The sequence below is a fragment of the Misgurnus anguillicaudatus genome, chromosome 10 (assembly GCF_027580225.2).
Source record: "Misgurnus anguillicaudatus chromosome 10, ASM2758022v2, whole genome shotgun sequence".
In the NCBI taxonomy this organism is placed as follows: domain Eukaryota; kingdom Metazoa; phylum Chordata; class Actinopteri; order Cypriniformes; family Cobitidae; genus Misgurnus; species Misgurnus anguillicaudatus.
The window spans coordinates 41,023,158-41,034,582 of record NC_073346.2 but is presented as its reverse complement, the minus strand read 5'-3'; positions in this window follow the sequence as shown (position 1 = coordinate 41,034,582).

Here is an 11,425-nt window from a genome sequence, read left to right as displayed (position 1 = left end):
CTTTCATGCATGCACAGTGAGAGACCACACCAATAAATTCTTATAAGACAGAGTATAAAACTTATTAAAAGCTTTGTTTCATTTTGTTTTTACAAAATGTTTTAGTGAAAAAATATTTAAAATATTTTACGATAATTATCATAGTTCAAGTTTGGCACCTGCTCAGATAACTCCATACTCAATTTACATTTTTATTTTTAAAAAAATTGACTATTTTTCTCAGAATTTTCACTTTATTGACTTTATTCTCGTAATTTTGACTTCTTTCTCGAAACGTTTAGACTTACTTAATGTCATTTTGACTTTATTCTTGAAATGTTTAGACTTTATTCTCATAATTTTGACATTCTTATTCTCGTTTCGACTTTATTCTTATAATTTTGACTTTATTCTCGAAACGTTTAGACTTCATTAATGTCATTTTGACTTTATTCTCAAAATGTTTAGACTTTATTCATATAATTTTGACTCTATTCTCAAAAAGTTTAGAATTAATTAATGTCATTTTGACTTTATTCTTGAAATGTTTAGACTTTATTCACGTAATTTTGACTTTATTCTTGAAATGTTTTGACTTTATTCTCAAAATGTTTTTACTTTATTCTCAAAACGTTTCGATTTTATTCTTGTAATTTTGACTTTATTCTTGAAACATTATGACTTTATTCTGATCATTTTGATTTATTCTCGAAATGTTTCAACTTTATTCTTGTAATTTTTACTTTATTCTCTATAAACATTTTGACTTTATACTTGTAATTATGACTTTATTCTTAAAATGTTTCGACTTATTCTCATAATTGTATTATTTAATTTTTTCTAAAAGTATTTTTTAATTCAGAATTGTTAGAATTATTACCTTTTTGTGCAAATGGGAAAGGCTTTCATTTATGTGCAGTTTTGATGGCTCTGGTCATAGTATTAGATGGTGTAAAAACTTCACACAGCCGGACGTAGATAAGCGTGCGTGACGCAGTGCTTGAACCCAATTTTTTATGTCTAGCTGGTGCAACCGGCCCCTGGAAATTAGTTTACCAATTGCATAAATGTAAAATGTAAACGCTGAACGCATGCATAATGCTGTAAAAGCACTTAGAACAGGTTAAGTAAATTGCTAAATTCCCATTGCACATTTATTTACCTACAGCTGCACCCAACAGCCGGGGCCTGAGGAGTCTCAACTCACAGAGATCTGTGTGTGTCAAAGTTTCTGAAACAGATTCCTCTTCCCATCACAGTTTCTGCTGAACAAAAGACAAATGTTCCTCATTACCAGCAGTGTTCTGACACAGCAAGGCTGTTAATATGAAGACTGTGTTTTGATTTCTCTGTTGTAACTACATCTATCACAGCTGTTGTAATATTCTGCTCCTCCTCGTGTCCTGCTGTACAGCCTGTAAGCCATGAAAGAAAATCAGAGAGGATTCACTCTTACACCACACATCTCTTATGAGCTGATACACACTTCATTATCTGAACTATAGCTGGTATTATCTTAAAAATCAAAACAATCATTTACTCACATTCACATTGTTCAAAAACACACAAAAAACAAAAACATAGTGAATCATCATAAAATCAAATATTGCTCATACAACAGCACTATTCTACCCATAAAAATATTTAAATGTAACACATGTTTATTTGTTTTATTCAAATGCTTAAATAATGACAAAATAATTCCTGCTTCAGCCACTAAGATGACAGTATCAAATTCACCCTGCCCATCACACGCACACACACACACACACACACACACACACACGCACACGCACACGCACACGCACACATACACACACACACACACACGCACACGCACACGCACACGCACACGCACACGCACACAATCATTTGGCTTTTGGGATCTTGTTAGGGGATTATTAACATCAAAGTAAATAGAAATGTCAGTGTGGCTATCTTGGGAAATGCCAGAACTGCTTTTGCATGCGCACACACACACACGGGCGCACAAACATGGGCACGCGCGCACGCACACACACAACAGATCTGCCCCCAGCAGCGAGGGATGATTACTGCAGCTCTTGTGAATCTGCCTTTGATCTGATAACATATTGGAAAGCACTTAAAGGTGAACGATCTGTCAGCTGAGAGCAGAAACAGATGACATCACTTCCTGTCTGGATCTCAAACTGTATCTGTAGGCTTTACTCATGGCAATAATATAAACAAGATTATGCAAAACCGTTTTTCTGCGTGAGTGGTTTGGTTTACAGTAACATCTTTACATTGGATGTGGATGTTTCTGCTACAATAGCAACTGAATCTATTGGATTTTGACAGCTTGCATTATTCTCATAGGATATACAGTACGTACATTTTTTTTATCCATAAGTTCTTCAACAAAGCAAAGAATGATTGCATAAGTGAACTATAAGTTAAACATTAACCCACATCTTATTCTCAAGGATATTTATGCAGGTTTATCTGTTTCAGTAACGAAAGATTATTTACTCTAATCTTTACATTTGTGCAATACAGAAAGCACACAAATAAGAAGAGAAACACAACACCAGGTCAGGGTCATGTCGCCCCGAGCTCCTGTTCTTGTGTTTCTCTATACCTTCCTCATGTATCTCTGTCTGTGAAATAGGACACACACACACAAAACTCCTATTATGTCTCACTCTACTCTTGTTTTCCGGTTGGCATGCATACACACGTCTTCTCTCTGGAAGTGGAATATCTTTCCTCTGAGCGGCCCTCGGTGGTTTTAATTAAAGGAGTTTTAATTCCCCTCAGTATCCTGTGCTGGATCAAATCTCTGCTGTGTTTTCTGAATCCAAACATATTTGGTTCTCACGAGGATTGACTGACTGTAGTATATATTCAAGCTCTTTCTGCTGAGACCACCGCAAGCTTTAAGAAACAACTGAAAACATTTACTTGACGAACACCTAACTTTCAACTATTTAAAAAAATCCCCTTTTATTCTAACTTGTAAACATAGCTTTGTAGACTTTATGAACCGATGTTTGCGTAATGAATCGATGTAAATGGAGATGAGTATTTTGGTGTGTAGAGTATATTTGGTTGTGTATGTGTAAAATGAAATCCCTAATTGCTTAAAGTATGTGGTTATTATGACCCCCCTAAGATAAATGTTGCAGATGATAGTGTGATCATCTGACATCTATATGAAGAAAACCCATTAGTCAAATGGATTCTGAACAACATTTCATTTTACTGTAAAGCAAAAAACTGAGAAAAGTGCTGTAGAAATAAATAATAACAATGAATAAGGTAAAGAAAATAATTAGATACTGTAAGTGCATGTATGAAAGAGATTTAACAGTGTACACGTGACAGTATAAGCATTTAAACAATACACAAATCTGAACCCCAACCAAAACAATACAAAGACAATAAATACATGCACTTACCTTTCATTTTGTAAAATACCTAGATAGAAACATATAGTTAGTTAGATAGAGTAGATAAATAGATACAGGGGGGAAAATAACTGAAGACACATCAGCATTTTTATCAGTAAGGGGCTATTGACACAAATTCCGCCACATGGTGCCATCAAGTCAAATATTGAATTCATACAAAGAGATCAGAACATTTAAGTATACAAGTTGAGTCATAATAACTAAAGCGAAATGACACAGGGATTAAGTATTGAATTCACTTTATTTAATACTTTGTAGAAAAGTCTTTGTTGGTGATTACAGCTTCTAGACCAATCTTGTATGGAGAGACCAGTCGTCTGCATTGCTCAGGAGTGATTTTGGCCCATTCTTCTACACAAATGGTCTTTAAATCTTGAAGGTTCCTTGGGCCTCTTTTATAAACTTTGATCTTCAGTTCTCTCCATAGATTTTTTTATGGGATTTAGGTCAGGTGATTGACTGACCACTTCATTGTTTCCCTGGCCTTGTGTTTGGGATCATTGTCTTGCTGAAATGTCCTCCCTCTTTTCATTTTTTAGCTTTCTGGTAGATGGCAGCAGATTTTTATCCAGAATGTCCCGGTACATTTCTCCATTCAACCTGCCTTCAATAATATGAAGTCTGCCAGTACCCCTTGCTGAAAAGCAGCCCCAAACCATGATGCTTCCACCGCCAAGCTTAACTGTTGGTATGGTGTTCTTGGGGTGGTGGGCGGTGCCATTTCTTCTCCAAACATGGTGTGTAGAATGATGACTGCCCAAAAGTTAAATTTCGTTTTCATCTGACCATACTATAGTCTCCAAATAATCCACAGGCTTCTCCAAATGCTCTTTTGCAAACTTTAACCGAGCCTCAACATGCTTTTTGTTCAGTAATGGAGTCTTGCGTGGTGAGCGTGCATGGATGCCATGGCCCTTCAGTGCATTGCTTATAGTTTTCTTTAAAACAACAGTACCTGCTGATGCAAGGTCTTCCTGCCCAAGTGGTTCTTGGCTCTCCTAATTATTCTTTGGACTCCTCGGACTAGTGATGGTCGTTTTCGAAGCACTGCTTCATGAGGCTTCGAAACATTTACGAATCTTTTGTTCCGAATCAGTGGTTCGGAGCGTGTTTCAAACTGGCCCAAGTCACGTGATTTTAGCAAACGAGGCTTCATTACGTCAGAACTGTTTCGAAATGTTTCGAAAATCCGATGGTTCACCACTAGGGGGAGTTGATCACATGACCAGTGTCTTATGTGTTTATGTGAACTCTGGTCAGTTTCATTATGCAAGTTCATAAAACATTTATGCTTCTGACTAATAACACTGCCATTTTGTATATTTATTGTTTATAGACAGCTTTAATGACAAAAATGTGCATAATTAAAAGGGTAGTTAGTTTTAATCATTTGTTTGCCCTAAATAAAACTAAAAACACATAATACACTTTTAACTATGTATTAATTAAGTTAAAGGAACAGTATGTAATAAATTTACATCAATTAATCATAAAATGGCCCCGATATGTCACTAGACATTAAGAAATCATTTTCATTTCAAATACTTATATCACTGACAACAGTGGTCTGGCCAGAATATTGTCATTTAAAAAGTGGAGTTGCAGCCCTAAACTGATGTTGATGTTGTCATTTTGTGTATTGGCCATCAGTTGTGTGATTGCAGTACCAGTTTTAGCCACAAGTTTTGTGATTGCAATACCAGTTTTGGCCACAATCCTACATACTGTTCCTTTAAATAATTTTTTTAACATATTTTAATAAAAATCTTGCTATTATTTTGTTAAAAAAAGTGTAAAATGTTTGGGCACATCTGCTTTTACTCTATTTTGACCAGCAGGGGTCGCCAGCGTGTGTGGTGTTTCGAACTGCTTCGAAAAACTGAATCAATTTTCGAAGCAATTGGTTCAATTGATTCGAAGCTTTGAAAAGCTTAGTTTCTCCCATCACTACCTCGGACAGGGATCTTACGTGGAGCACCTGATCGTGGCTGGTTTGTGGTGAAGTGATGCTCTTTCCATTTCTGTGGATAATGGCCCCCACAGTGCTCAAATGCACCTATAACCATTCCCATCAAAATGCTTTTCAACAATAAGAATACAAAGATCTTGAGAGAGTTCTTTGCTTTTACCCATCATAAAGTCTTTCCTGTGTGCCTCCTGGGTAATGAGAAGCCTTTATAGGCCATCAATTAGGACTAAAGCAGCTGATATCAATTAGTACTGATAGGGGTCAGGGTTTCTTTCTCAATACTGACAGATTTCAGATGATCTCCTGGCTTTCTATGCCATTTTGCACCTTGTTCTCTTCATGTGTTCAATACTTATTTCCTGTGTCAATATCACTTTATTTATTATGACTCAACTTGTATACTTAAATTTTGTGTCAATAGCCCCATTAAAAATACCCTTAATAGAGAGATAATTGTAACAACAAATACATTTTCCATACCCTTTGTGTTCTGGTTTATAAAATATAAAATATTTTCATTTATTTTGATTATGCTGTGGGTTATAATAAATGTTTGGGTTTTTTTTTTGCTTAATGCAACACATCAGACCATATTTACTGTCAGGTCTGCACATCAGGAAAAATCCCTGCGATGATTGAGTCTTGTGTACAGCTGCTGTGAGATTTCCTCTGCGCTCGCTGTGGTTCATGAATAGTTTCCTGTCTTTGTGTTGAAGCCCATCAGTCACTGATCAGACCTCATAAACACACAACACAGCTAATACAGGATGATGATCATAATAAACAACACACAATAATGATGGGAATGAAAGAGAAGATATGATTGCATTATTTGTGTTTGCTGTAAGCACTCTTTTTAACACATGTTTGGTTTTTCTGAGGTAACGATGGCTTCCATTATAGTGGAATAATTGAGGTAAAGCTGTTGTTTCATATTTTTCTATGTCTTGTCTCATCATCATTTCTCATTTAGTTGCACAGTCTATATTTCACTACCGGTTATATATGCATATATATATATTATATTGTATGTGATAAATAAATAAATCTTGAAATCTTGAATCAGGATAATGGCTAGGACTCAATACTGTGTGTATACCTGTGATGTCACTGGCCAATCAGCTGTCATGACATCATTTACCTGTAACATGACATCAGTGTATTTAGTCACATCTTTGGTGATTAGTTAAAAAAGTTATGTGGACTAATGAGCAAAGATGATGGTCTGGATTCTCCTAAGTGAGAGATCACAAGCAGGGTTAAGTGCATTATCCTCTACAATTTCTCTCTGATTTCAGAGATATGCTATGGTTGAGTTTTTATTTATTTATTTACAGAAATGTTGTTCCAGGGTCAATAAACATCTTTCACTTGGTGAAACCAGGTCAAGCAAGCAAAGATGTCAGACAAGTCACGTACTTCACTGCTGTTAAGATGAATCAAACACACGCTTGACTGATGAGATACGAGTTTGTTTAGAAAATGAGTGGAAAGTTTTTACTCGGTGTGATTTCCCTCAGGATTTTACTTTAGCGATTGGACTCACTTTACACAGATTGTCGTGTTTGCGTTTTGAATGCTAAACGCAATTTTTGGCTCGGTCGAAATTACCTCAAAAAGTTACGTTTCCCTGAAGTCATTAAATCCACTGCGGCCAAATGTACTTAAAGTGCTTCACCCCATAATCAAAACAAAGAAAGACATAATGATATTTTGCTTGTAAAAGCTTTAAGGACAACACATTTGCTTTTGCATGACAGCATTTGAACGAATTATAAAATATTTATACAACACAGTGGCATTTGTTCATTTTTCTTGGCATCTATGTTGTTTAAAACAGTGTTTTACATGAATAAATGACTGTATTACTGTAATCAGTCATCTTTAAAAGAATAATGAGATATTATTGTGAAAAATAAGAATATGGGAAGAAAGTATTTGGTGGGAAAAGGGCCACAGTGCAAAAACAGGTAATGCTTTAAAAATGCCTTTAGTTTTTTATTTTAATTATGAAGCGTATTAAGACCTGGATGTGTTTCTTATTAATTCAGTGCATTTGACAGAGCCGACAGTAAAGGTAAAACCTCATTAAAGACAAAATGAACAAACCCTTTACAAACCCCCAGCTCACAGTGAAATAAAGCAGAAAGTGAAGTCATCCAGCTCCCGGTCAAGTGCATAAAATAAACGTCTCTGTGTTGAGTTGTTGTTAAACTTCTCTCAGATTATTCATTAGATTCTCTAACACGAGTCAGAATTTATGAAGAAACATCAACCTCTGGTTTGGCTAATGAGCTTGTTTGGGAATAACTGACATCAAGTCATCTTTTCCTTGGCTCTTCCCAGCAGCCTCCAGCATGGATCTTATTAACCATAACCTTCAATGTCTTGGCAGCAGAAGCACTCCGAGTCTCTGTGTTTGGCATGAACACAGCTCAGTATGTCTGTATGTGATGCACAAAGGCATCGGTGTGACTGTACAAACTATAATACAGCTCATAACCCTCACATACTAAAGAACTCACTGTCAGTCTGTCAATACAATATAAACACAGCATCAATACATAACATTGATGAATGCTCATTGACCTTTATAATCTGATCAACTACAGAACCAGGACTTTTAATAAGTTAGAAATATAAGGTGAGATTTTATATTAATGGATAGATTGTGACAAAAAGGGGGCGTTTAACACTGAATAGAGGCAGATGATTGGATGACAGGGTTTGTAAAGTATGATGCATTGCTCACAAGACACTGAAAAACACAGAAATAAAATAAATTTTCATGTTGTTAAACAGTGACACTTAACAGTGTTTAATTTTTGGCATCCCTTTTAGTTTTAGTCTTAGTTTTTTGGACGAAAATGCTTTTTAGTTTTAGTCACATTTTAGTCACTTATAGACTTGATAGTTTTAGTCAAGTTTTAGTCGATGAAAATGCAAAAAGGTTTTAGTCAAGTTTAGTAAAAAAAGTAGACTTTAACAAATTCATTTAGGTTAAAATGTATTGGAAATGGGCTTAGGTTTGACCGGTTGTAGCAAGTGTTGCAATTTATAAAACAACAGATTGTGACTTTTTTTGTTGCGTTGTCACCACAGTTTTGTCACATCTTTTGTATTTGTATTTACCTCCACTTTTCAGACTGTCACTGAAATCAATTAACGTTAACGTTTAACATAATGACGAGCTACTTCCTACCCAGCCAAAATCCCTGCATGTTCAACAAATAAAAGTGACATAAACGTACGCTATTGGCGTTAGCGCAAGGCTAATATTAGCCTGAGTATGTCCATAAATCATCTCGTTGTTTCTGACCACCAAGTCCGTTTATTGGCATTGACGCCATGGTCAACGAAAACTCAAAAGCTTCTCGTCATGTTTTAGTCACCTTAGAGCCATTTTTAGCTAGTCATCGTCGCGTCATCGTCACAAAAAAGGTGCGTCAACGAAATAATTTCGTTATCATCATCATTGGTGAAAACAACACTGATTTAGAGACACTTTAAAGGGAACATTTCACAAATAATTTTTTAAGATGCAAATAAATCCCCAGATCGTAATGGGGTGTCCCCAGAGTGCATATGTGAAGTTTTAGCTCAAAATACCATAAACATAATTTATTATAATATGTTAAAATTGACACTTTGTAGGTGTGAGCAAAAATGTGTTGTTTTGGGGTGTGTCCTTTAAAATGTAAATGAGCTGATTTCTGCACTAAATGGCAGTGCCGTGGTTGGATAGTGCAGATTAAGGGGTGGTATTATTATAATAGGATCCCCTTATGACATCACAAGGGGAGTCAAATTTCAATGACCTATTTTTTCACATGTTTGCAGAGAATAGTTTACCAAAACTAAGTTACTGGGTTGATCTTTTTCACATTTTCTAGGTTGATAGAAGCACTGGGGACCCAATTATAGCACTTAAACTTGGAAAAAGTCAGATTTTCATGATATATCTCCTATAAACACATTCATCATACTTAGGTCTGACTTATCAGTCCAATTAAAATCATCATGCTGTTAATTTGATATCAGCAAGATTATTTTAAACATATTTGTTACCCTGATCTGCTTTGGCCATCCCAGAATCCTCCTGTTCAGTAAAGTATAAAAATACAGCAACCTTTCTCTTAAAAAAAAACATGCGACTTTCATTAAAAGATTTCATGCTTGTGTAACTGAAGCTCAAACACACTGTGATGATGGTCTCTGGAATAATTGAATTTCATCGTCTTTCTCTCTCACCATGTCTTTGCTTTCTCGCCCTCAGACAGAGGCTGTGACTGTGTGAACTCTCGGCATGCGCTGTAATAATTGTACAGATGAAGTGACATTCAGTGTGAACGGGAAGTGATTCAAGAAACAAGGATTTGGACTGGAAAGAGATTGTGGGTTCATTTCATCACTTTCTTAAAGAAAGAAAATGCAGTGATTCTCTATGAACGTGGCACTCATTTAATACATACACTGTAAAAAATGTTGCTGCCTTAAAATATTCTGTTTAATCAACTCAGATTTAAAAGTAAATTTTTATCCAAGTCAATTTTAACTTCCTATTATTTATCTTGACAAGTGGTGAGTTTGTTCAGTAAGTCAACTTCGAACTCATCTCTTGTCAAGATATATAATAGTAAGGTAAAATTATTTCTAAATCCGAGTTGATTAAACAGACATTTTTGAGGCAGCAAATAATTTTTTACAGTACAGAATCAAGAGAGAAAAATAAATAACTTTACAAATAAGCTTGTATTTGTTAGTTAATGTTAATGCATTAGCTAACATAAACTATCAATGATCATTTTTTCTACAGCATTCATGGTATTTTAGCATTTACTAATAGTTGTTGTATTTTTAATCAAATATTGCTTTGTTAACATTAGTTATTGCACCATGAACTAACATAAATTAACTGTATTGGCATTGACATTAACAAGACTTTATACATGCTCAAAAGCTATATTGTTCATTGTTTGTTCATGTTAGTTAATGCATTTACTCATGTTTATTAACCTTATTGTAGAGTGTTCAGGTTAAATACGGTGTACCGCAGGGATCAGTTCTAGGCCCTATTCTTTTCTCTTTGTATATGTTATCTCTAGGTGACAATTTTAACTTTTAAAAAATCAATGTCACACCAGTGAGTTAGAGGAAAGACACGTTATCTGATTTCAGCTATAAGCTTCATGCAAATACAGAATTGCCAAAAATCTAGACATTAAAGCACTGTTTGGTGATGCAGTACTTACTGTAGAAAGTAAAAAAATATTATCAGTAAGTCATATCAACATGTTTTTATGTTCCTTTAACTTAACAAAATGTAGATTGAATTGACTTGCATAACCAATTTGCCTTTTTGCATCTTTTTACAGTCTATGAAGTGATTCATACAGTAAACATTAAAATAATCCAGAATCCTGCTAAATTGGATATTTTTCAAAAATTACTGAACATCTTCCATCTGGCAGATGGAGAAAAACTGCATAATGCAGAGAAATGTGTGTAGATGAGCTGAAGATAAAACTCACTTCTTCCTTCAGCCTTGGGGTGACTGACAGCTCATTATGGGCTGTACTCCATTCCTACAGAAAGATTTATAGCACACGGTGTCTGAAAATACTGTCAGACTGAATCACAGCATTTCATTATGATTTACACATAAGAATAAACAATAATAGTCAAGGGATAAATTATCCACAACTTATCAGAGTTGTACTGTTGAGTTTTTAAAGATATTTCCTTCACAATTGTACACTTTCATATAAAAGGTATACAAAAGGTGTGGTACCCTTTCAAAATTTGTCCGTAAAGAGTCTATATAAGAACCTTTTAAAGGGAACCGTACCAGTGACAGCTTTGGGATGAGGTACAGTTTACCCGGAATAGCATACTAGTATACTATTGCTGTAGTGAGGTATAAAGTACATCATGTTTACTGTATTTTAATGTCCAATGTGCAGAGGACAATATTGTATCCCACAATGCAATGCATTTGACCTAATCTTCCATTTCCAGTGTGATTTCCAAATGTACTTTGCAT